At 39.7% G+C, this 6,212-nt stretch overlaps 1 long non-coding RNA gene across 1 annotated transcript in view; it reads right to left on the bottom strand.

The window, feature by feature from the left end:
- LOC107318268 overlaps window positions 1–6,212 on the bottom strand; it is a 114,133-nt gene that overhangs the window by 6,292 nt on the left and 101,629 nt on the right. The window contains exon 5 of the long non-coding RNA XR_001557248.2: window positions 918–1,005. This is a non-coding gene — a long non-coding RNA (uncharacterized LOC107318268). The remainder of the gene's footprint in view (window positions 1–917; window positions 1,006–6,212) is intronic.

Here is a 6,212-nt window from a genome sequence, read left to right as displayed (position 1 = left end):
TTGCTTTTCTTTACTGTAGCTTAAACGTCTTTAAGGAAAGACTGATGTTCCTTTCCCTTTACTTTTCCCAAAGTTTTATTTTCCAGGTTACGGGCCTGCAAAGAGCTGCTTTGAAAACTCTGGTGACACTTTTACATTCTGCAAGGAATTTGAACGTTTTCACTTGCTCCAAAATATATCAACCTTAATAGCTTATATAACAAATATAGCTTAACATTAAAAAATATGGTGCCATTACATTTATAAAACCAAAACCCCTAAATTCTTCAGTATAAATGCCTTTACTTGTCAACTCTATTTCAATATAGAAAAGCAATTTTAAATATGATCATCATAATTTCCTTACGACATACTTTTTTATGAAGGTATAGGAAAGACGTCGGTAGTATTCTGAATACTAACTGAACATAGCTTATGACTATGGCTAGCCAGACAGTATTTAAAGTAGATGGAATCTGTCTCTTTTTTGTCTGATCTGTGCCTATATCTAACCAATAAAAAAGCAATTATTGAAGCAAATGATAAAGTGAGTATTCAATAAGATAGTAAACTACTCAGTCAAATGGTATCATACAGGTAAGGAAGGTTAAACAGAATTGAAACAGCATATTTAAGAAGAGATAGAAAGCACCAGCCCTATCTACACAATCAGTGAAGGGTAAGATTTTTAACAGCCCCACTGAAGTTGAAGGGAATCTCCCACTGACTCAAGCTAGTCAAAGCCTAAACAGCATGGAAAAACTTAAACCAATCTGATTTCAAAATTCATGTGCTTGTTGTTCAAAATTATGTGACTGTAAATTATTTTTGTTACAGCAAGTGCTCATTTGATTTGATATTGCATAACAAAGGGATACAATCTCACTCTGTAAGATGCTCTAAACAGTGAATTATTTTTGAAGCAATTCTATCATTACCTTAGCGATCACTTGGGTCCACATTTTGTTGGTGTCACTGGTTCTATTCAACTGCAGTATTTCTTTTTCCTAATTGTTTTTTATTTTTCTGAACAAACATAAAAATAAATGTTAGTGGTTAAAGCTTGTCCTGCCTTTTCTTCCAAACAGACAGGGTCTTTATGTAAATATCTCTAAACATAATTTTGGAGCATTCACTCAGTTGTGGTAGCCAGACCAGCAGTAACCAATCAATAACTAAAACTACAACAGTGCTGACAATACAGCTGTTGCCCCCAGGCCCACCACAGACACAACACCCTGCCCAGACTTTCGGTCCTGAGCAAGCAGCAGTGGTTGAACCAAAATACCACGTGGCCATTCTTGCACAGAGTGCCTAGGACAAGATTCTCAATTTCCTTGAGCCCAAAGGTCTTCTCCACAATGACATGGTAACAGCTTTACGAGCAAACACTATCTCACAAGTGATGGGATATAAACCTGTTTTCAGAGGGCTGCTTGCAGCGCCATAAGTCTGTGTCATCGTCCCTTCCATCAAACTCACATACGCTGAAAAGGCCATGAGATTCATTCAAATCTTGGAGGCTTCTATTATCAAATAACAATAAATGAAGCTCCGCAGGCCAAATCTTGATTATAAATTGCATCCATGTGCCTTCTAAATTATAAAATTCTTGGGAAAGCTGAGAATCACCATTATCATTAAAAGCCACTCCTAAAAATGTATAAGAAACATCATCACTTGTTACTGCTACAGAGATGTTACCATTACCAAGTACTTTTTACATCATTTAAAGCATGCATTTAGCTTAATTGTGGTAAAACTAGATAGTATTCTGTTGATTTCATAATTACCAGAAAAACTGCAAAATAAAATACATGTTTTGGGGGAGACTGAGAATTTGATGTAGTTTATAATCAACAACATTGTTCACAATGACAGATCTGAGCATACAGAAATTATTTCACGTCACAGCACTGGTGCTAGCACTTGCTTTTCCACTTGCTTTTCATTACCATTGCAAAGTAGTTTTCATAGACAGTGCTTATTTTAGTCATGGCAGAAACTAATGAATTTTTCAGACTTGTGTCTGGGTTTTATTATACTCCTATACAATCTTTTATTATACTCCTACAAAATCTGGTTTTTATGTATTGTACTATCAAAGAGTGGGCTGAGGATGCCCTTACTTCCCTTTGAATCTTTTTTACAACTTTATAATTCAGAAATTTAAACTTCTCTTTACCCGTTATGAACTGCTAACCTCGGAGTCTGGCCTTTGTTCTCCCGCTGGGTCACCGTGAAACGATCTGCATGACAGTCACATCCAGAGCCTCTCTGTTTGGGCCCTGCTCTACTAAACAACGTGAAAATAAGGCCGTAAATAATTCCCCCTCTCCCAGAGCCCGCAGTCCTCTATGTTTACAGTACAGATTTCAATGGAATAAAAGGACAGTTGAGCTAATTCATCTCAAGCTAACATTCATATCCCTGCTCTGCACTGAAATGTAAGCACAACCTAAGTAGGTAAGACAAGGGAGAGCAGAACGGGTACTAAATAAGTGATAGGAAAAGGGAAACTCATAATTCCTCCTTCCACACAGCTGACGTGAACATGGTATTCACAACAAGATATCCAGCAGAGAAGACAAGGCATCGAGTGCGAGAAGCTGTCAGTCTGAACATCATTCTGCCCTTCCTGAGAAATCCTTCTTCAAAGAGACAGGACCACCAGAGAGCGATTCCCAGCCCTGCTGGATGTGGAAGCTGCTAGAGAATGTTGCCATAAGGCAGAACATGTGGCTGCCCTGGTGCCCAGGGAAGGCAGCAGCACTGATTGGCTTTGCGCTGTTTTCTAGCAAAATAGAAAGAGATAAGACATTTGAAAGGGAAATTTGTCTAGCTGATGAAACAATGTTCTAGCAGCCAGCAAACGCTGAACACTGCTCTGTTTCTTCTGCAGCTTTTACTTGGTCAGTTCGGATTGCTCCGTAAAACACTTTTCTTATTCAAAAAGAAAATATATATATATGTAGATAATGAGTACTGAGCTGGCAGACCCAGGTACGGATGTGGTCTGACATAAAGGCATAGAGAAAGCAGCATTAAGGAGAATACACTGTGCATGCCCTAAGTTTGCTGTTTCTTCCTTTACCAGATGGGTTTTGAGTGAATACCACCTAATGCAGAACAGAGGAAGAAAGGTAAAAATGTTGTTTTGATTCGTAGTTCCTGTGGGGACAAAGAGCTTTAAAAAACATGTTTGAAATAGTATAAAATTAATACTTTCACACAATTATTTCCCCTTATACCATCCATTGCTACAGGTAAACACTCTTTGCCAACTCTACACTCACACACCCACTGTTCTGGCCACGTCCCCCTGGGAATGCTGCAGTAATAACAGCAGAGAGATGATAACGCTGGCATTTAAATTTGCAGTTACTCAAATTCGCTGAGCCACTACTTGCAGTAGAGCAGTAAGTACATAAATGGTCTTACTTTGGGAAGGACTGACAGCTCAATACCGCTCTTGGGGCAGGAAGAAGCAGAAATAACCACATGGTCACAGCAGATCCTCTGCAGGATGTGTGCGCCTCATCCCTGGGACAAGCAAGTGCATGGAGGGACCTGACTTTTGTCATTATATTTCTATGACAGTCACCACTGTGACTACACAGCACCAGCACACACACATAAGCTAGGTTCAAGGCACTAGCTTGGGTACAGTCAAGATAAAACTCACTGGGGCTGCAACATTCACATGAGAAGCTGTGTAAAACATGGGGAAATTCTTCACCGCACTCCATGCTGGGGCAGAGTCACTGTCAGCAGCATGTGAGCAAGCCAGCATGAAGGCAGCTTAAGTATATGGTGGCAGTCAAAAGGGATCCTCAGATATCAAGCACTGTGGGACTGGCAATGACAAGGCTGCACAGTCTCTTGTAAAACCGTACATCTGAACTGGTCGTACTGTGTATGACATGATAACAAGGAGCAGATGCAGTTTAAGCATTTATATTTTAACTCGAGGGTGGATAAACCTCTCAACTGAGAGCCACATACTGACAGTCATAAGGCATGGACTGTGTTATCTCAGAATACCGAAGGAAAAACTGTGGTAGCAGTTCCCTGGTGAAAGACAGTAATGCTCTGCATGATGCCAGGTCTCCAGAGTAGTGTCAGTGAGCAGCACTGTCCCCAGACCACTTACACATGGGAGAGCAGAGGGACCATACACACGCCCCCAATGCGAACACAAAAAGGAACCACCTGCTGCTGCTTCTGTTGGAAAGCTGGCAAATACCCAGTGAACACACAAACCTTGTCAGCATGCACAGGTTTTCTGGGGGAAAAAGTAACAAATGGACAACAGCAGACAACACAGTGAATATGATGACTGCTTATGGCAGTTGACTTCTACACACGAACATTTCTGCTGCATCAATTCAGTTAAAATCAATGCATACTTTATGATACATTGAAGTACTGTGACAACTCAGACAATGTTACAGACCACGGATAACTTCAGGGGCTGTAAAATGGTTTCCATATGCATAGTTTAAGACCACACTTCAAGCAGCTTAATAGAAAATTATAAAGCTATTTTTAATAGCATAACCTATAATTTATATTTCATTAACTACTCAAGTTGAATTTTGATACATTCTTTTCAGCTTTTACTTTCATCAGTCATCAGATTTGTTCTGACATGTGGCACATCTAATTCAATGACATTGGCTCCCCTGTTTTTAAATAATATTCTGTTTTCCAGATACAATTATGACTGTATTTAGACATCTTTAAAACAACCTGGCGACAGCAATTTCAATCAAAAATGAGAAGAAAAAAAGACTCATTTTTTTAATACAGTGAATAACAGCCATTGCAGTAAGTCAGAAAAATGAGGAAGTATTGGGATGCTTTGGCTTCATTCATACTGAAGTTTGTTGCGTTGCAAAAGAGTTACATGGACCCCATGTATATAAGTTAATACTGCAGTAGATCACCATTGCCATCTCCTGGTAAATAAAACATATAACTGTATTCTGAAGCTTTTTCTAAACAGCCATATATTGTACAACTGTAGAGAGATTACACCATAAATAGGCAATAAAGGATTTAGGGTATTTATTGTGAGACTTTCATTGCATTTTTATTCTTCGCTCACATAAGACCTTTACAAAGGACTGCATTACAGCTGATAAATAGTGGCATTTGTTCCAATGCACTCTTTATGCTGGAAAGAAATACCGCTAGTTATGACTCTGTAAATTAAGGTGAGACGATGGGTATTGTTGAGATTGAAACAAATATCAGGGCTGTTTAAGAAAAAAAACCCATAACCAGAACAGATACACACTCTGAGAGAAGGCATTAGTTTCCAGTACATTTTTGATGAGCAACAAATATGGGACTGAGCTGTGGTAGTCAGCCAAGACAATGTCAAACAACGCCAAACCACATCATGAAGCGACAGTAGGGATAATGATAATCTGTCATTTCATGTGCTGGTATTTTTAATCCTTTTATCTTCTTGCTGTTTTCATTGTTCTACCCACTGCTATTCCCTATTCTGTTCCTTCCCTCTCATCTATGCTCCCTATATATATATAAATGTACTCATGTAAAGAATATCTCCTTCCTAGCTGAGAGTGGCTGGGAGCAGGCTGACCCCAAAGTCATTCTGACAACCTGCCAGAAGTGCTGCTCTGCCCAACCAGCAGCAATAGGTCCTGCCCTTGCAGTGCAATCACTCACAGGCACAGGAGCAAAGAGAAGGGGATGTGTCTACAACTCATTACCCCTTGGAGCAGAGGTCAGTTTTCAATGTGATGTTAAGCCTTGGTAAATCATCCTTTCTATCAAATCAGTAAACAGAGAGAAATTATATCTAACTGGCAATAAATTTCAGACAAATTCGAGCAAGGAGTGACAGATTAGTCAAATGCCTGTGCTTTATACTGCGGTGCTTCTCTCTGCAACAAAGTGATATCCTTTATTTGCAGCTACATACATACTGTCAGTACTGCCAATTAATATGACATTGGATAGCCCCTTTAACAAGTGTTTGCTTTTTCCTATAGAACAGCGCTGAACTTCTTGAAGCCAAAGATGCACTGTGAGTCACAAAGGTTGGAAAAGCCATCTCAGATCACCAAGTCCAAAGGTCTACCTATCCCCATTATAGCCACTGATCACATCCCTCAGTGCTACATACCTGTGGTTCCTGAACACCTCCAGGGATGATGACCCATCACCTCCCTGTGCAGCTGTGCCATTGCCTCAATAGT

The sequence above is a fragment of the Coturnix japonica genome, chromosome 9 (assembly GCF_001577835.2).
Source record: "Coturnix japonica isolate 7356 chromosome 9, Coturnix japonica 2.1, whole genome shotgun sequence".
NCBI lineage: Eukaryota > Metazoa > Chordata > Aves > Galliformes > Phasianidae > Coturnix > Coturnix japonica.
The sequence above is the reverse complement of the archived record's forward strand: the minus strand, read 5'-3'. Positions and strand labels throughout refer to the sequence as shown.